We start from the raw sequence: 21,726 nt of genomic DNA, 5'->3' as shown, positions 1-21,726 counted from the left end.
TTATTCATCATTATAACCCTCTCATAAATACATCATTTAAATTAATCTTATCCACACTTCACTCCAAATATCTTTATCATAAATACACTCCAATCCATCTTTAAACTTTTTATATTACCAATAAAATATTCTCTACTTAAATCTTTATTTACAACTTACTTTATCAAAATATTACATCCTCTCATTAATTTTTATATTCAATTTTTCATTCTTTTTTAATTTTTATTTTAATTTTTTTGTAATAGCTTACCAAATAAGTATATGTAGGTAATTATTTTTAATATTTCGATATTATTAATTTTAAAATTATTTATGTTTTTTTATTCTTCTAACTTTATAATCTAATAATTAGTTTTTTAATCAGGTAATGAAATTCGGGGTCAGATAGTAAAATGTAAATCGGGTTTGGGTACTTTATTATTCGACAAGTAGGGTACCCGTTGTCATCAAATGACAATTATGTCGTTTATTAATATTTACAATTTTTGATACAAGACTGTTTTTATTTTTTAAAGAAAGTCTATCTTGTGTTGTATTCTATTTTGCTAGCGACATTGTGCCGTAAACCAAAATAATTTTGAAAGTTTATTAGTTTATTTTATTTTTATTTTTACATATAATAATTTAAACCACTTCAAATTAAATTTTTGGTTTTTCAGACGAGGACATTAATTAGTATAAAGATTCGTGCTCGTGGCCATGAGTTATTATGATTTATTAATGAGTTATGAGTCTTTACACTAATAATTTTAAGTAATGATGACAATTGAACAAATCAAGGAGATTTTGTTTTTGACTATTCGGTTTTAATAAATTATTTATATCCATTAATGTTGTTACTAAGAAAAAGAAGAATAACACGCCAAACTAGGCCGGCCGCACAATAAAGGACCTAGACCCAAAATATCTCAAATCATACAGACGACCGAGCACATCCTTTTGCCTTGTTCATCATCTGCTCTTTTCCCTTTCCTCTATCACAAACGACAGGAGCCCCTTTGGGAAACTGCAAATAATGCATCATCAGATCGGCAACCTCTGAATCGCTGGCCGGACGAAATCAATCAACACAGGCAGGCAGGCAGGCGCCAATGAGGACAGACGCGAGGATCACGAGGAGGAGCCATACCAAGAATGATCAGCTCATCGATCCCTGTCTGTCTTATGACTACTTTTTTTAATATTACTATCTGTTTATTTATTTTTTATTTGGTAATTTTATTAAATTTGTCATATTTAGTTTTTAACATGCAAATAATATTGGGAAGAATGTCAATTTTATTTATAAAGTTGGATGAAGGTGTCAAATTTGTTTATTAACTTGTAAAATTTTATTTATGTATACAAACTTGTCAAAAAGTGTTAAATTTATTAAATTTAACAGAAATCATTAACGGTGTTAAAAAATTTTCCACCTGTTCCTGCCATGTCATATCCACGTCATTATATAAATATATCAAATAACTTTATAATCAAATCATTTTTTCAAATAGACCTTATATCTTTAAATAAAAATAAAAATAATATCTCTGTAATTCTTCTTCTCATCTTCTTCCTCCCTCACCAAACAGGTTTCACCCCTCTTCCATTACATTCAATCTAAATCTATCTGCATAAAGATCCTTCTAATATTTTGAGTACTGATCTACAACCTCTCTCACTCATTTAATTTAAAAGTGTTCGTTTCAACATTTTCTCATCACGTATGCAAATCTCGGCGGCGGAGGAAGCGATGAAATTGGAATTGAATGTAGCTTCGATTTGACGAAAACGGAAGAGGAAAGTGATGAACGATAGATTGGAAGAAGTGGCGTACCGTCTGGGGAAGTTAGGGTTGTGAGAAAGAGTAGAAAGAGAGAGTATTGATGCTATTGATATTGGGAAGATCCATTTTCGTACCATCGTTTGTGTTTGTGGATGCTTGAGATGAAGATAATAGCTTTTCAATCTCTTCATTAATGGGTGTTTGAAGAATGAAAATGGGTTTAGTGATGCTTGAGATGAAGATAATAGCTTTTCAATCTCTTCATTAATGGGTGTTTGAAGAATGAAAATGGGTTTAGTGAGAATGAACTAACTGAATGATTCAATTTGTATTATTTCTTTTTGTTCTTCAGTCAAGCAATCTTCTTTCTTTAATCCGAACCAGAGAGCTTTCTCTCTCTCTACGTAGATGGATTCTAGGTGTCAAGTGGGATGAGAATGGTGAAAAATGTATTAGAAGAATATTTGTTAAATGAAATGGGAGAGGCTGTAGATCTGTACTAAAAATATTATAAGGATCTTTATGTGGATAGATTGAATGAAATAGAAGAGAGGTGGAACAGTTTGGTAAGGGAGACGAAGATGAGAAAAGAATTACAAAGATATTATTTTTATTTCTATTTAAAGATATAAGGTCCGTTTGAAAACAATAATTTGATTATAAAGTTAATATATTTATATAATAACGTGAATATGACATGGCAGAAACAGTTGGAAAGAATTTTAACACCGTTAACGATTTCTGTTAAATTCAATAAATTTGACAATTTTTAACAAGTTTGTATACATAAATAAAATTTTACAAGTTAATAAATAAATTTGACACCTTCATCCAACTTTATAAATAAAATTGACATTCTTTCCAAATAATATTTGTTTGTGTTTGGCAATATTAAGATTTATTTTTTTTATTAAGAAAATTAATTTGAAATTCTTATTTATATTCAGTGAAATAGAAATAATTAGTAATACATGTAAATTTGGTGACAATAATTTATTCCTATAACGACATTATTTTATTCATGTAACCACCTTTTAGGGACAAAACTTACTATTGTAACCATATTTTATCAACGACATAAGGATGAGAGAAAGGTATACAAATCAATTTGTTTTATCTAATTTAAATCATTTTACTAATTAATACAGATTGGATATGAATTGCATTGAATATGGATTGAATTTAATATAGTTTGGACAATTCAAATTAAAAAATATTTATATCTTTGTAAATGTCAACGTGAAATTATTCAATAATTTTAAATTAATTGAATTATTTAAATCTAATCCGAATTAAACTTAATCTAAATTTAATTAAAACCGAATAGTTAATCCAATCTTGTAATTTAGATTCGGTTCGGATTAGTTTTTCACATGCTAATTTTTTGGATTAAGAAAATCTAATTGCTTAATTTATTTTATTATTTAATGTTCAATATTTTTAATTATAAAAAATATTATTAAATTTTTAATGTTATAATTAATTTTATTTGTTTATAATTTGAATCTGGAAAAAATAAAATATATTTTTTTTATTAAATGATGTAGAAATAAATAAAAAATTATATTATATTGAGATGAAATTTAATTTAAAGAAAAATAATTTTTTTTTTTTTTTAAATAGTTTGGATAATCCTAAATCCTAATAATGGAGAATTTAAAATCATGATCAAGTGGGTGTTGTCTTCGATGTTGAAATATGTATCATCTACATGCATCCCTCACATAATCTGCATCCGGATCTTCTGCTCCCGATTTCACTGTTCCACTGTTGCGGACAAATGAAATTGCAGGAGCATTATTTTAATAATAAATGAAAACTGGGTTGAAGAGGAGAAAAAAAGTCAAATGGACAGTTCTCTGTAAACCGAAGGACGAGGGAGGCATCGGCTTGAAGAACTGTATCGAGTGGAACAAGGCTCTCACCTTCAAGCATTTGTGGGCTTTGGAGCGCAATCAGGAGTCACTATGGATCAAATGGGTGCATACGAGGTTTATGAAATACAAAACCAGCATCTGGACCTGCAAAATTCATGAAGGTATGAGCTGGTCTCTAAAAAAGATTCTTAAACTAAGAAGCGATATTACATATCTTTATGACATCCGGCTAAGGGACGAGAAATGCACTCTATTCTGGCACGACCCCTAGTTCGAATACTAGCCTATCATCCACAAGGAGAAGTTTCAAAATACCCGCATCAGAAAGGACTACACAGAAGCGAAAATCAGAGACATTAAAGACGGGAATTGGGACTCACTCTTGAGAAGAAATCCAGAAGGACAGAGGATACTTGATCATATAAGTAACATACAACTACACGACATATCGAATATTCATGAATGGAAAGCTGAGGACAATTGAAAGCTGGTATTGAAGAAAATATGGGAGGTAACACGGGAAAAAGCACAGAAAGTAGAATGGGTTCCTCTTGTTTGGTCAACGAAGATTATCCTTAGACACCAGTTCATCCTATGACTCACTTTCTGAGAAAGACTCAGCACTCGTGATCATATCAGTAAGTATATGAGCATCCCAAACACGAACTGTCTTCTATGTAGAGGAAATGAAGAAACCATAGATCACCTATTCGGGAGCTGTTGTATTGCTTTAGAGCTTTGGGACAGATTCTATAAAAACCTGGAGCTGATCAGTTTCCCGAGCGAATGGAATGAAATCAAAGATGTAGTACTACTCAAAATCAAGGGAAATAGATTTGCAACAAGCGTGTTCAAGTGCGGCTTTGGAGCAGTGGTGTATAACATTTAGCAAGAAAGAAATGCAAGGGTATATGGAAGAACCCACATGAGCATTGAAGAGTTATGGAAAGATATTGTATCGGATTGCAGCGCCCTCACGGGAACGTGAACAAGAATTCCAAGCATGGAGCAGAACTGGAATATCTATAGGAACTGGAATTTACCGTTTTTTAAACTCACTAGAATTGAAAGCATTGTAATCAGATAATTCATTTACGTTTTTAGCTTTTTAGCTTTTATTCAGAATGTTACGACTTCAAAATCATTCTAGGCCTGTCTAGAATGATCTCTTAAACTCGTGTTTTTTTTTTCATTTTTGGGATTTTTTAATGAAATGACGCTAAGTCGTTTTTCCAAAAAAAAATAAAAATTAGAAACATCCAAAATATACATAGTATTCAAAAATATTATTTTCAACATAAATAAAATTTTTATACTAAATTTAGGACTTGCTTAAAAAATTCTTTAAATTTGTAATTCTCTAACTTGTGTTCTATAACACCAAAAATCAGAAAATAAATTTCTAGATGCTCCTAAAAATATTTTTTGACCACTTTAACCAATTTTTGGATTTTTTGGAGCGAGTTAGAAAAAAACTCAATATCATAGTATCATAACTTTAGTTGTATAACTCTAAAAATTTCAAACTAAATCTCTACACACTTCTAGAAATATTCTTTATCACTATAGAAAATTTCAAAATTTTTGGAAACCTCTTGTAAAACATCTATCTAGTTCTATAACCCTAAAATCCCAATAAAAATTTCAATGTACTCCTAAATTCATTTTTCACATTTCCTTAGAATCAAATCATTCAATCAAGCAAATGCGAACTGTTCATTTTGTGTTTTATACTCTTGTTTTTTGTCGATAATCATTCACGGCTCTTTTATTCAATATTGTCTAACATGAATGACTCATATACTCATTTCTATGAAAGGAATATGATTAACCTTTTTTACACACATATTGCAATACTCATAAGAACAGAAGAGTTAGTGTAACATACCTTTTAAAACAACAAATGATATGATGAGACGATATACAAGTCAAATGTCGTAAAAAAATCTATTGTCAAAATATGGAGTTAATTAGTGAGAATATTCAAGTACAAAATGAGGCGGTCTGTAAATTAATTATTGTACATCTTTCAATTCATGCATTGCAATCTTTTCCTACAATCCGAAAAATAGAATTACAATTCAATAAATGGTGTTATAATCACGCATTGGTCATCATTTTAGTTATTTAAAAACCCTTAATCTTGTATGGGTCAATACTTGAAATTCATTCTAAACCCCTTCAGCTAAGGTTGTAAATAGTAAAAACAACGCCAATCGAATTGGTAAATTTCTTCCAAGAAGGACATAAAACCTTTCCAAAATCATAAAAGTTTCTTACTCAAATACATCAAGACCTCAAGTCCACACTAGGGGTATTTTATGATAATATCATCTTCTAGCTCGAATGCTAAGAACATCCCCATTAGAGCTAACACTTCAAGAACCCAATTCATGCTAACGGGTGCTTTCCAGAATTCATGAAAACGATTTTTTATATTATCCTTTAGCCCATTTTCTAATAATGTATTTAATAACATATTGTTTGGCCTTTAGTCCACACTAAGGCAATTCATAAATTTTCATCTCAAACCCTTTTGCGCCTTTACTATGGTCAAATCCTTAAAATACATTTCAAAAACCCTTCAATATACGCGCTAAGGTCTTTTACCAAAATTTATCCGGCTTACTCAAGAAAATGAACTACATCAAGACCTGATTTGTCTCACTTGAAGACATGTAGATTGTCTATCCAATAGGTTCAGACTATCAAAAATATTTTCATTCTAGATCAGAGCAGTTCATGATCTCCCTCATCAAGAATAAAACAAAGATTTGATGAAACAAGTAAGCTTCATGACCGAACCTTGAACAAAATACTCTTTTAGAGAAGGAGTTCAAAACCTCCTTAAAATTCACATAGATGGAAAATCATCTTTTGATTCTCTCTTTTATCATACAATCACTATTGTACGTTGTTTCTTTCGTCCTCTCTCTCTCTCATCTTTTGAATAGTCTTTCCCCTACCGTTTTAAAGGTTTTCTACGCGTCTTCTTATTTTAGGGTTTGCCCAATATCTTATATTTTATAGCATTACAGGATTTGTTTCAAGGAGTAGATTTATCCATTTGAATTCTCTACCTTTAAGAGCGATCTGTGCGATCTGAAATTGGTTGGTTCCATGCCTTACCTATTTGTTCGAGTGTTCCACCCACAGAGGGGACGCAGAGAAGGACTTCAATGATAAACACGACCCGTGCACTTTATAAAAAAATATTTTTTTTTACAAAAGTTATGCTATAGCATCCCGTGAATTACATTCCTCTCGAATCTCACAAAAAGTAGACGAGAAAACTATATGCATGGGATGTTGTCTCATCTGTTTAAGATGAGGAGTCAAAGTGGAGTTCTATTTCATAGACTTTTTTATTGGCATGTACAAGTTCCTAATTAGTACGTGTAGAAACGTAGTAATCTGGTTGACTTTAAAATTCGTCACTTTAGTTTACTTCACAAAAAAACTAAAGAAAATAAAATTAAAGTATTAAATGATTAAAGTTTTGATGCTTGATTACGCATGAGGAAAGAGTCGTATTAGCTATGTCTTATGTGCCTATCCCCATTTGTTGGTGTATGTATGTTACACGTTGCGTTCTGAGTTCAGAATTCATTTACTCGTAAATATCCTAACCTTGTATCTAATCTAGAAGGGCTAACCGTATTTTCCGCTCAAAGATTACTATAAACTCTAATTAGATTTTGATAAAGGTTGATATCAATCCATTAGAATTCTCTTGTTTTACATTATAATGTCTAAAGTCTATTTATTAAGATATCTTATGCTCAGTCTAGAAAATACTCTGAACTCACGATAGGTTTTCCTAGACAAAAGAAGATATATAAGTGAACGACAATGTATGTTGTGTATATTTGAATTGATTTTCTATTATAACAACCAAATTTTAATTGTGAATGATTTAATTTTGTGTTATTCATTTTGAAATAGAACAAATGTGATTAATTAAAGTTGTATAACATATTTTCTCATTACACTTTATTCTCATTTTTAATATACAATAAAAATACTCGGCTGGGCTTTAAACTTTAACCAGCAACTTGTATACATGTGTTATTTTTTGATATTTATTTTTTGGTTTTATCTAAAACAAATATTGTTTGATATATAAATGAGGAAATTATTTAGGTTTTAATTAGTTTAATTATTAAAAATAAATTTTAATTTAATTCAAATAAATTAAAGATATTTCCGTTTATAAAATTAATAATTTAATGATAAAATAAGAGATTATAAAAATTAGATTTTCAAACAAATCCCAAAAATCTATTATCAAACAAGCAATTAGTCATGACTTATCCAAGACTCTACTAAACAAATGCAATAATATAAGTAAAATCTCCTTTAACAACTAAAAAATATTTAATTGAGATTATGATAAATGATCTACATCATAATTATTATACTAACATATCTTTAGAAAAGTTAAAAAAGTTTAGTTAACATTGATTATTTTTGTTACTCAAACATACTTTTATCTAATTATATTTATTATTTTTAAACATTTCTCTAGAGAAGTTGGAAGAGTCTAGATAATTTTATTGTCTTGGACCTATTTTTTATTATTTAGTCATCATATTTATTATTTTTAAATAACTTTAGTTTTTATTATATATCCATGCATTTGTACATGTAAAATATAAATAAAATATTATTTATATATAATACTTTAAATAAAATATTATTATTCAAATATTTAAATTTAAATTAGTTTTAATTGATAAAATTAAATAAATCCAAATTTAATGTTTACTTATATGTTTAATAAGAGTTATTAACGATGATTAAACCGAATTTGAAATATATATATATATATATATATATATATATATATATAATAATGATGCTTAATTTTTAAAGTGTCTGGATTGCCGGGTCAAGAGTTGTGGTTAATTTGAATATTTATGTGAGAGTAATTAAACACTTGAGTCGGATTATGGGTTGACCCGCCCTTAAACATAAAATGGTTAAAAATAAATTTAAAAATGTTATTTGTATGTTTCGAACTTGCAACCTAACAAAAACAAGTACAACCTTTAACCAACTAAGCTAACAATACTTTATATTTAAGATTCAACACCAAATTTGATGAACGCGAGACATTTTAACAATAAAAGTTCAATTTTTTAACTAACTAATCTATATATATATATATAATGATGCTTAATTTTTAAAGTCTCCAGATTACTCGAGAGTTGTGGTTAATTTGAATATTTATGTGAGAGTAAATGGATACTTGAGTCGGATTGTGGGTTGACCCGCCCATAAACTTAAAACGGTTAAAAATAAATTTAAAAATGTTATTTGTAGGTTTCGAACTTACAACATAACAAAACAAGTATAACCCTTTAACCAACTAGGCTAACAACACTTTATATTTAAGATTCAACACCAAATTTGATGAACGCGAGACATTTAATCAATAAAAGTTCAAATTTTTAACTAACTAATCTATATATATATATAATGATGCTTAATTTTTAAAGTGTCCGGATTGCCGGGTCGAGAGTTGTGGTTAATTTGGATATTTATGTGAGAGTAAATGAATATTTGGGTCGGATTGTGGGTTGACCCGCCCAAAAACTTAAAACGGTTAAAAATAAATTTTAAAATGTTATTTGTAAGTTTCGAACTTGCAACCTAACATAACAAATACAACATTTAACCAAATGTGATTGAGATGTGGTTTTTCGAGGGATAATAGACCGGTATCATTTGAAAGTGGTTAAAAAAATATGAATCAATATTTAATTGACCAAAGTGTGAGGTTACAATGCTAATTATTAAAAAATATGAATCAAATATTTGATTCACAAATTGAAAGTGTAAAGTCACGAAATGAGAGATTATTCGGAAAAAATATGTGATGAAACATGTGAGAAAATAAGTTGTTTTATCGAAGTGAATAAAATGTAGAATGAGAGGGTTATATTTTTTATTTTAATAATTTTAAACATTGAATAAATATTATTATAATTTTTTTAATTTATTTTATTTTTATCCTTATTCGTGTGCATCGTACGAAAATTTTCCTAATTTATTTAATTCTTATAGAAATTTTCCTAGTTTATTTAATTCTTCTTTTAGTTAGTTTTATAGTTAGTAATTGTTAGTAATTTCTTTTGTTCTCTTTATTTATATATTTTTATCTATGAATTTGTAATTATATATTTATATATATAAATTAATTAATTAATTTATATATTTTAAGAATAATAACTGAAAAAATTAATAAATATATATTACATTTAATATATATATATATAAATAAAAAGAGAGAATAAAAAGTTAAATATAAAAATTATTAATTGTTTTTTTAATCTAATTTATTTATATATTTTTAAATTAAGTAATAATAAGTGTAATGAATAAATAAAATATACTTCAAATATATATATATATATATATATATATATATATATATATATTAAATTATAAATATATATATTTTACTAAATTAATATTTCTCTTTTTAAAATTTTTATTTCTTAATTAGGTCCTTTTTTATTTTATTTTTTTTATAAAATGTATTAAACAATTAATTCAACCACCACATAATATTATAATTTTTTTTTTTAATAATAAGAGTTTTCTTTTCATATAATAAGAGTCAGTAATTGTGTTCTATTTATTTTGAATATTAATAATTTATAATTTAAATTAAATTATTTTAATAATTAAGAATTTATTCCATAATAATCCAATTTTAAATAAAATGAATATTTAAAATAATTTTATAATAAAATAATTAAAGAAAGAGAAATTATTAAATAGTTTGAAATTAAAGAGGAAAAAAATAATATGCTTGTGTATTTTGAAGGTGACATTTGTATTAAATCTCATTTGCTACAAATATTTTGCATTTGAAAAATAATTTAAAGAAAAATATTTATACATATATAAATAATTAAAAAAAGATTTGTTATATATAGTGTATTAATTTATTTTTTATAATAATAATTAGATAAATATTAAAAATAATTAAATAAAAAAATATGTGTTAATAAAAATCAATTACTCTATCCTGTAATAATAATCAATATGTTTCTCGAGTTCACAGTCAAGTAAGAGTAATGATAGGGGGAGCGAAAGTTTTGTAGCCAATGTATAGTCAATGATGTGAAATGATGACTAAGTCAATTGCATAATTTTAAATGTTTATTTCTCTCTCTTATTCATTAATAATTTCAATCTCTTCTCTTATTTAATAATTTATATTTTATATCTTTAATATTTATTAATAATTTATTTTAAATATTAATAGGGGTAATAATAAATCAAATAAAAAATAGCAAAATATATATTTTCAAACAAATATTATATTTGATAAATATATATTTAAGAGAATAAAAAATTAAATATATTTTTTAATTAATTATTTCTCACTTTCTATTTAATTTATTTTTCATATTTTATAAAATATATTTTAAATTTAATCAATTAACTTATACTCGGTTATAAATTATCTCCTTTTATATTATCATATTGATTCTTATTATAAATTATTATAAAGTGTTTTCTTATTTACTATGAATATTAATAGTTGATAGTTTGAGTTATATTTATTTTAAATATTAATATGTATGTATGATTTTAGTTAGATTTAATAAATTTTTATTTTTCCTTTTATAACTTATCTTAAAAATAAATAAATATTTAAAAACAAATAAATAAATTATTAATCGTATATATATATATATTAATAAAGAGAAATAATTAATTAAAAAAATTAAAAAATTTTATATTTATTTTATTATTCTCTTAAATATATATTGATCAAATATAATATATATATTTGAAAATATATATATTTTTTGTTATTTATTATTGTTTCTATTATTATTCTAATTTTTTATAAATAAATAAGTTAAATAATAAAATATATAAATATATATTTACAAATTAATAATATAGATAAATATGAAGATAGAAGAGATAAAAAAATAAATTATTAATAAAAGAAGAGAGAGAAATTATTAATGAATAAGAGAGAAATAAACATTTAAAATTATGATTAATCATCTTGCCTAGTCACCGTTTCACATCACTACACATTCGCTACAAAATTTTCGTTCCCACTATCATTACTCTTCAATATAATACATCACGAGGAAAAGGTTCCATGGATATGGGAGGGTTTTTACATACTATCCATTCCCTCTTCTTTTCTGCTTTTAAAAGTAAAGAATAAAAGCCTTTGAAAATTGCATGCAGAATGAAATGCGTACCTATAAAGAGAGTCGACTGATCATGATACTCTAAGGCGTAGAAGATAAATTCTGAAAAAGAATATCCATAAGATTAGGCTGTTACCTTTAAGGCGTAGAAGATAGTGAAATATTCTGAAATACAATATATATAACTAGTGCCATGTTCTATTGAAGCAGTAGTTCGGAATGATTAAATTCTTTAGACTCGTAAACATATCTTTCATCAGGAATTTGCTTTACAACAGATAAGCAAATTGTGATCTAGCATAGTTTCTTTAACTGAAAAAACAAAATCCATATCCAAATTTATATGATTGAACTGAGTAATTTTATGTGGCAGATCCACAACTATATATACTCCACTTGTAGTTGTAGATGAAGTTCCATGATATTTCACAAAGACGAACAAAACAAAAGTAGGTCGAGGATTTATATATATTATAGACTAAGTGAAAATTGAGGAAAAATGAAGAAAATGGAAAAAGTGAAAATTGAGTCGCAAGAAGCTAAACAGCTTATATACCTTGGCAAGCTGGTAAAGCATCCTTGATGAAACAAACAGCTGTAGTATGTACGAGTTCTTAGAAGGTTTTTGTCTGCTTCCTCTCGTTTCCAGTCATATCCATAACTGAAGAACATTTTTATTGTCATATATTCGAGAGAAGACTAGTTAGTATTTTTAGCCAAAATAGGAAAGGGAAAGAGATTATCAGCCTACCCTCTTAAACCATGTCCTCCATATTCATGAATGTTCTTCACCCTCTCAACATAATCTTCTGGTAGTGTCTTTGTAGTGGAAGGAACTGGTGAAGACAAAGGCATAATAAGATTCAGTAGACCATCCCTTATGAGTTATCTATATAAAATAAAGATAGCTTGACCTTGGAGGAAGAATGTGTCGTGAGAATCACGAGCAGGATGCTGTTGTGGCTGAAAAAGTGCATCAAAATTTCAGAAGCTGTAAAAAAACAAATTATTCTCAGGTTGCATTTTGAGGAGTTTCAACTTCAATCATTATCAACAGTTATGTTTTGGATACACATTATATCCTGAGCTATAAGGAAAAGAATCTGAAAAGAGTACATTCTACAACTTATTATTCTTTCATGAAAGACTAATGGTAACATTCTAGTTCATGCCAATATTTCAGAATGAATGAATTACAAAGGAAATTGAATGTTTACATACAACGTAACACACCATCTAGCTAAGCATGCATCAATTTCTAGTAATTCAAGAGTTTGTTAAGGCTAGTTATCTGTATATTATCACAATTGTAATAACTGATACAACAGTTATGATGTCAAATCTCCAGTGAATTCACTGATAGTTTGTGGAAATGAATGAAAGGAAAAGGAGAGAAAAAGAGACAGAAACCTGCTTTCAACAAAATTGTTTGTGGGCATCTCCTCAAACCTGCATAATCAATCAACCTCCATCATTTGATTGTCAAAACTAAATAATTTTAGTTTATAACTTCCCATGTAGGCAAGCAAGCAAGTGATATCAAAGAATTCAACAACCTCCCGTGGAATGATTTTCATAATGAAAAGCCACAAACATGTAATATTTGCTTATGATACATTCTCACAACATATTATCGTTAACATCACATATTAATAGCTATAAATGTAGTGAAGAATCATAGTTGATTAAGCATTCATTTTTTTCATATGGTTCTAACATGTCTCGTGACAAGATTAATGTACATGCATAGGAAATTGTGCATACACCCTACTGTCACAAATTTCTAAACCAGAGTTTAACCCCTAGAGGAGGCTAGCAAAACATGCCACCTCCATATACCTTCACTTTCAAAGGGTTTTCAGTGAGATTCAAACTTGCTCTCAAGTTCAAACCCTATCCACTTGAGCTACTATGGGTGGGTCTCTACTGTCATATTTAAAGCACATATATGCATTTAAATGATAGTTTTACCACAAAGACCAGCAAACCTTACCCCATCTGAAGAAAGATCATCTTGAATTGTTGACGTACCTGAAATATGAAAACTCTTGATAATATATATTGTCTTATTTATATATAAATTTTAAATAAAAATAATATAATTTAAATTTTTGTTTATATATTAACTTTTTGTCCTTTTAACTAAATAAATCATTTTTTTTTTAAATTATCAGTCAGTATAATTTTGTATTCTATATATATTGTATTCAATTGTCCCCTGCTGCAGTATCATGTGGACAACAATAATATTATGGCAGATTTTGTATTTAAAGCAGTAGGACGCCCCTCAATTTATTTTCCGGCGGCTAAGGTGATTGATTATTGGCTTCTTTCTTTCATTTCATTTCATTGTTAGAAACATGATATTGTTTTTTTCAGCTTAACTTCCAACTTTTTTCCTATCCAGCAGGTATGGATATTGGTCCTCCAAGATTGAGGTCAAAGGTACTCATGTGGAAGCAAGCACCTATATTAATTTCTTCAGGAGATTTGATTGCTCAATGAATGTTGAAGGGAGGAAATATGAGGCGGCACCGAGAGAAAACTCATATATCAGTCAGTATAAGGCAATCAACATATGCTGCTGCTGTTAGATCATCAACCTGCTCAAAATATGGTGAATTTATATATGCTCTAACCATGCATCAATTTTTTTTTTTTTTTTAGATTAAATATTATTTTCGGAATAGCCTGGAACCTTCTTAATTTAATGCTCTATCCTAGATGCTGAGGAAACATATATGCCAGCCATGCATTCAATTTCAGGAAAACTTCTTTGTTGGGCAAAGATGTTGCACATTCATCTGTGAGTTCTTATGATCTGTTTTTTCAAATTTTTTACACATAATTATTCTTTCAAAGCTTCAATGTTATTGTTGTTATAAGTAAACTTCCAAGTTACAAGTTTCTAGTATGACTGATTGACTGTTAAGAGTTATTATATATGTCCTCCCTCTATAGTATATCTTGATTGCACATGACATAATTTTGGCATTCATTTGTATTACATACAAGTTTGTGCAATATTTCTTTCATACATCAATTTTTTCCTTTCTAATTTTGCCAACTACTCAATTCTTTTGTAGTTGAAAAGGCCAAGCTGAATTGGGTCAACAATCTTCTCCAAATGGTAAGAAAAAATTGTTGCCTCCTCAAGGCCAGTACAACTATAGTAATTCTTTATTTCCTTATGATTTTCTCCTACTTTCTCAACGCCCTTTTTTTTTTATATATATATTAAAAAAATACTTGATATTCCAGTCCTCTCTTATAAAACATGTAGTAAAAAAAATGGTTTCACTTGCTAAACTCTACAATGGAAAAGAGTACTGGATAGCTTTGCCAGAGTTCTGAAAACAAGTTATGATTTGGAAAAATAACTTGAATCATAATTAATTAAAAAAAAAAAAACAATCTTATGCCAAAGACACATTTAATATTGAGACCAACAAAATTATCAGTTTTCAACATGATTAGTTGTGTTTTTGTCTATTTTGAGTTTTGCAGAAGAATGATTCGTTAGGGGGGCGACATTGATTACAGATCGAGGGAGGGCTCAAACGCGGCAGTTGATTGATTAGATGAGATGAGATGATAATCTAAATTGCAGCTCCTCCTAAAAAGTTAGATAAATGCTTTTCTTGGCTGTGTTAGTTAATAGAAAGGAAAAAGGGATTTTAACATTTTCTAGAATATTTTAATATACAATTGAGATGAGCAACATTTCCTAATTTACAAATCAGCTCATATCCCATATTCTTTTATGTCCAAACAAATGCCCCGTGTTTTGACTTCTGAAGAGTTTAATTATCATATAGATAAATTCTTTTTTGTTTAATTACAAGAAAAAGTAAAAAAAAAGAAAAGAAGAAGCTATTTAATACAAGAAAACACACCCTAGGGATTTTTTTGCCTTCAACAAACATCATCATCATGCATTCATTCATTAAACAATTCTAGTCTCTCAACCCACAGAAGTGGCCAAATCGAGATGGATATTGGATTCAGATGCATTACTATATATCTATCAAACCTTAATTCAAATAAGCCTTTACTTCTTCTTTCGTCTAGATCAGTTTGAGGATGAATTTCTTGACCAACAAGTTCCACCGTCACTTCTTTGGACACCAAACCCGAATAAAACATTTTAAAGAGTAGTCTAACAACTGAATAAGACGATTGTGATCTTCTATGCAACTCTTCTGATAAGTATTGTTGTTAAGTGGAATCCCAGCACCAAGCATTTCTTGCTTGCAATAGCCATTCAACCTTCTCATTTCTTGCAATACCATTATGTTATTATATGTATACACATTTGGATCTACACCAGAATCCTTCATCAAATCAAAAGATACAAATTATAAGCCTCATCGGTTCCTTCCACTTGAGAGAGAAGTCCATATATGAATGGCAACTGTGTAAGAGACTACATCTAGTTGCTGTTTCTCTGCAACAGCATTCCTAAACAAAGTATTATTAGCCTTGTGAATTGTACAAGTACTCCATTCATAGCAACAGTATGAATATGAGGGAGGATCTGCACAGTACTGATTCACAATAGCCGAATACTCATTAATTAACCGCCCTAGAGATCCATCCCATTCCAAATTAATAAACCTCTCAACAATCCTGCATAAGTATATGCATCTGGAACAAAACCTGTGAAAATCATGTCGTCATAAAATTCAACAGCATCAGATGGAAAACCCGATTTGCAAATTAAGGTAGCCCAAAACTGAGTTGTAAACTGGAAGATCATAGTGAATGTCTTTGGGTAGAAGAGTGAAGTTTCGAGATAAGCATACAGTTGTTGATATTATAGAAGATAGCGTACACATGATTGCAGAGTACTAAATCGGGCATCAATCCTCTTGATTCCATGTTATGAAGAACATCAAGTGCATTCGAAAGTTTTTGTGATTTCATTAAACCCTTAATTAATAATAAGAGGTGTGAATGTTGTTACTACATTAGGAGTATATCCAGTACACTCAACCATCTTATCCAATAACCCATTTGCAATATTCATTTCTCCATGTTTACAGAAACCATCAACCAAAATACTCCAAATGTTAATAGAAACTGGAATGCCCCCCACTACAATCATAAGTCCTAGAAATTGTAAGGTCTCCGTTAGCCTAGCCTACCCTACCCTTTTTGCAATAACAACTTAAAACCATTGAAAAGTTTCCAGCATTAGGATAATACCTTCTCATCAACATCTCTCTCAGAACATATTGTATACTTGCTAGATCGTTGAGCTTACACAAATTGCACAATGCCACATTGAAAGTCAAGAAATTTGGGTCATGTGTCTCCTTTAACACGCTCATTGCTACCTCAATGCGCTCAATTTTGAACAACGAATCCATGACGATATTCCTGGCTAATGTATTTGGGGTGCAACCATAATCAATCATTTCCTCGACTACTTCAAAGACATGTTTGTAATGTTTACCGTGCCAAACAATTCTCAATAGAAGAAGAAAAACTTGTGGCTTTACATTGTGTTATTCATTTATTAAATGGAAATAATGTGATTAAACACATTCATCACATATAATAAATTTCATTATCCTTAATTCTTATTTTTAATATAAAAAAAAGAGGTATGATAAACCCAACGAATGAGTAGCGAAAGCAAGGTCACGAATCCTAAGTGGCCTTGCCAGCTAGGAGAGAGAAAAATAAAAAAAAAAAAAATTCTACATATCCTCTTTCACCCAATAGGGTTTCATATTTCTGTATTTCTTTCTCTCTCTGAAACGCATCATTTATTTCTCTTCTCCGGCTCCGACTGCATTTATTTCTCTTCTCCGGCTCCGACTGCATTTATTTCTCTTCTCCGGCTGCATTTATTTCTTTCTACGGCAGCATTTACTTCTCCATGGTATCCTTTTTAAGGATCTTTATTTTTTTTTTAATAGATCTAGGGTTTAGATTTTATAGATCTAGGGTTTTGATTTTACAGATCTAGGGTTTACATTTTACATAAGTATTTATGGATTTAAACTGTTTGAATTTTCAGGAAACCGAAGCACCGAACTTGAACAACCCAGTAGATGAAGAACTTAACCTGAACAGATCCACCCATGTTGAACCCGAAAGGTACCCTGAACAGATCTAGTGGTTTCGGGACAAGAAAGGGTCCTTTCTTGTCCCGAAATGGTTGGTTTCGGGACAAGAAAGGGTCCTTCCTTGTTCCGAAATGGTTGGTTTCGGGACAAGAAAGGGTCCTTCCTTGTCCCGAAATGGTTAGTTTCGGGACAAGAAAGGGTCCTTCCTTGTCCCGAAATGGTTGGTTTCGGGACAAGAAAGGGTCCTTCAGAGGTGAAATGTCAATGTCGATGTTTCTTACAAAGTACATTACATAGAAAATGATTGCAATGTGAAATGTCAATGTCGATTGTTTGAGTTCAGAGGTGTTTTGTGTAGGCATATCATGGCTGTATTGAAAAAAATGAGGGTGAATGAGGTACCAATGCATTATATAATAGACCGGTGGCGTAAAGATATTAAGCGTGGGTATCAAAATATCACCAACATTTATGATTCAGATATGTCTGTTGAAGAAAAAAAACATCACAATAGTCTAACTCGATTGATGCAAGAGGTTCAACAAGTTGGAGTAAAATCTGAAGTCAGCTGTTCTTTTTGGATGAACGGAATAAAAGGCTTGATGGAACAGTTTCTGTCACTTAATCATGGAAGCCATACTGAAGCATCTAAAGACCAAAGCACAGAAGCATCTCCATCTCCATCTCCATCTCCATCTCCATCTCCATTTCAATCTCCCGCTACATCCATTTTGATACACTCTCCTAAGAAAGTTAGAAGTCGAGGACGACCACCAACAAAGAGGAAACAATCTTTAATTGAAAAAATTCCCAAGACTTCGAGATCAAAAAAGAAGGGAAATACGGCCACAACATCTACAGTTTTGGATTCAACACAACAACAACAACAATGGAATGATCCACTTTCAACTCAATTATCCTTCACATCACTTTTGTCCTCTCAAGTATATGTCGAAGATCATGCGTGTGGTGATAACATTCAACGAAGATAGTACTTATTTTGATCATGTTATAACTTTGAATATTTCATTTTTATCATTATTGTCCTTTCATTTCTAACGAAGATAGTCCAACCAAGTTAAAGCAAGTTAAAAACCAAGAGAAAACAAGTTTAAAACCTAATTTCGGGTCCCGAAACCACTTATTTCGGGTCCCGAAACCACCTTTCGGGTCCCGAAACCAATCATTTCGGGTCCCGAAACCACATATTTTGGGTCCTGAAACCACTTATTTCGGGTCCCGAAACCACCTTTCGGGTCCCGAAAACACATATTTCGGGTCCCGAAACACCTTATTTCGGGACCCGAAACACCTTATATAGGGACCCGAAACACCTTATATCGGGACCCGAAACAACCTTTTGGGTCCCGAAACCACATATTTCGGGTCCCGAAACCACTTATTTTATACTTGGTTTTTAACATACTTTATACTTGGTTTTTAACTTGTTTTAACTTAGTTTATACTTGGTTTTTAACATACTTTATACTTGGTTTTTAACTTGTTTTAACTTAGTTTATACTTGGTTTTTAACATACTTTATACTTGGTTTTTAACTTGTTTTAACTTAGTTTATACATGATTATAATTGAAGACAAAAAATGTACTAAATTAATTAAGATGATTATAATTACTTGTTATCATACAACTTATATGTTTCAGGACATTCTACTTTTAAAATGTCTACAAACTTCTTTAAGATGTTCTGGATATTTTTGTTTAAGTTTGAACGGATGATCATTGCAGTGTATTTGACTCGCAATGCTTCAAGCATTCCCCTTGCCTGTAGGAAATTATAATTCAGCGGTTATTAAAGATTTGTAAAACAAATGAAATGTGAAAATATGTAACTTACATTTTCTATCGTTATACCACAATTCAAATTTGTTGTATCGCCCTTGTACCAATGAATATGTCTCATACAGTATATTCCGCAATCTGTTTTATTTGAACTGTCTTGCCAAGGTAATTTCAAAACATTGAACGGGAATTGAGCAATTTTATCCGCGATCCCTTGGTCGATAGTTCGGAAGTAGTCCACAAAGTTTTGTACCTGTTTTACCAAAGAAGTTAATAAACACTTTCAAAGAAGTCAATACATTATGTGTAAAAAAGACTTCAACGTTACCAGTTGCCGAGTTGTGACATATTTATCATCCCATTCAATATCTGGGTCCAGTGGGAGGTTGTCGAGGACTTCAATTGCTTGGTTTCGCATATTGATGACAACCACATAATAGTGATTTTCATATAAAATTGGGAAAAATATCTGCAAGAATATCACCAAGATTCACATATAATCAAAAATCAGATAATATAAAAAAGGACTTACCAGCTTAGCAGTTTTCATGTGTTCGGGAGTTAATTCGAAAATTCTCATTTCTTCAACCAATCTTTCAATGAAAAGGTCTTTCATTCTCCAAAAGTCCTGCAAATGAAATCAACATCAGAATAAGAGATAATTGGTTTAAACAACAATGAAAGATATAGAGACTTACAGAAACGACTGTCGAAAAAGCTATTTTCGAGTCGGGAGTTGATTTGCAGTGAAGAGTGATCATGTTTGCCCACGCATCAATTATCCCACTTTCAACTTGGCATTCATTTTTCATTGATTGAAATTGCTCTATGTTGATATTGGTAAGCTCGGATACATAGAATACTTCCTTGCTGAAACCAGATAAAGAAGAAAAGAAGTTAAAAATCAAACTTTCGGGTCCCGAAACCACCCTTTTCGGGTCCAGAAACCACTATTTTTGGGTCCCGAAACCACTATTTTCGGGTCCCGAAACACATTATTTCGGGCCCCGAAACCACCAATTTCGGGTCCCGAAACCAACCATTTCGGGTCCCGAAACCAGATTTCGGGTCCCGAAACCACCATTTTCGGGTCCCGAAACCACACTTTCGGGACCATTACTTCAGCCAAACAAACATGATTTAAAAAACTATGAAATATTGATTTATAAGGCATTCGAATCAACTGCATAAATGAATCCCACAACGACTTCATCTCGGTATTCCATATTGACATAATGATAGAACTCTTGATTTCTTTGCTTGTTCTGCTTCATATATTGAGATTGAAGGCTTGCTGGAAGTTCCATCATATGTATGGGATATTTCCGTATGGGATATTTCTTCTGTTTTTTGGAAGCAACCAATTCTTTTCCCGCATGAGTTTGAGGGGCAGGCTCGATGATCTTCGTCGGCTTGTTCTGCGTCATGTATGGAGATTTAAGGCGTGCTGGAATTTTCATATGTCGCACTGGAATTCTCCTTCTTTTTCTTGGAGATCCATCTTTTTCAGGTACTTCATCTTCATCTTCCTCTTCGAGATCACCCACCTGAGTGTGAGCTACCTCAGTTTGAGCCCCCTCACTGTGAGCACGCTCAGTTTGAGCCCCCTCACTGTGAGCACGCTCACTGTGAGCACGCTCAGTTTGAGCCCCCTCACTGTGAGCACGCTCAGTGTGAGCCCCCTCAGTATGAGCCCCCTCAGTGTGAGCGTCCTGATCGTTTACCCTATCATCCTCAGTGGGTGTTCGATCTTTGAAGTATCTGTGCATGGCATCCCTAAAAGGTTTATTACTGTCCATTGCTCTATAAATTACGTGGATGGCGTTGTCATACATTGGCGAGGCATCCCAGCCTGAAGTTAAAGATTCCAGTCTTCTCGTGGCTTTTTCAATAAACAGAGTACATTTAGCAATCCACGCCAAATTCTCTGTAAAAGTCAGTTTATCAACGTCCGGACCTGCCGTGTTAAGAGGTGTTATATGCATAGGTGGTAGGCCTTGATTCGTAGGTGTTGA

The 21,726-nt window shown here is 30.4% G+C and overlaps 1 protein-coding gene and 1 long non-coding RNA gene across 2 annotated transcripts in view; both read right to left on the bottom strand.

Annotated features, from left to right (window-relative positions):
* LOC124927128 (probable transcription factor At4g00390) overlaps positions 1 to 21,726 on the bottom strand; it is a 40,211-nt gene that overhangs the window by 11,271 nt on the left and 7,214 nt on the right. The window lies entirely within an intron of this gene.
* LOC124927131 lies at positions 12,442 to 13,870 on the bottom strand. Its single transcript, XR_007098390.1, has 5 exons — positions 13,828 to 13,870; positions 13,245 to 13,283; positions 12,749 to 12,825; positions 12,586 to 12,670; positions 12,442 to 12,495 (listed from the first exon to the last, which is right to left on the bottom strand). It is a non-coding gene; the product is annotated as an uncharacterized LOC124927131 (long non-coding RNA).

This window comes from Impatiens glandulifera, chromosome 2 (genome assembly GCF_907164915.1).
Source record: "Impatiens glandulifera chromosome 2, dImpGla2.1, whole genome shotgun sequence".
Classification (NCBI taxonomy): domain Eukaryota; kingdom Viridiplantae; phylum Streptophyta; class Magnoliopsida; order Ericales; family Balsaminaceae; genus Impatiens; species Impatiens glandulifera.
The sequence above is the reverse complement of the archived record's forward strand: the minus strand, read 5'-3'. Positions and strand labels throughout refer to the sequence as shown.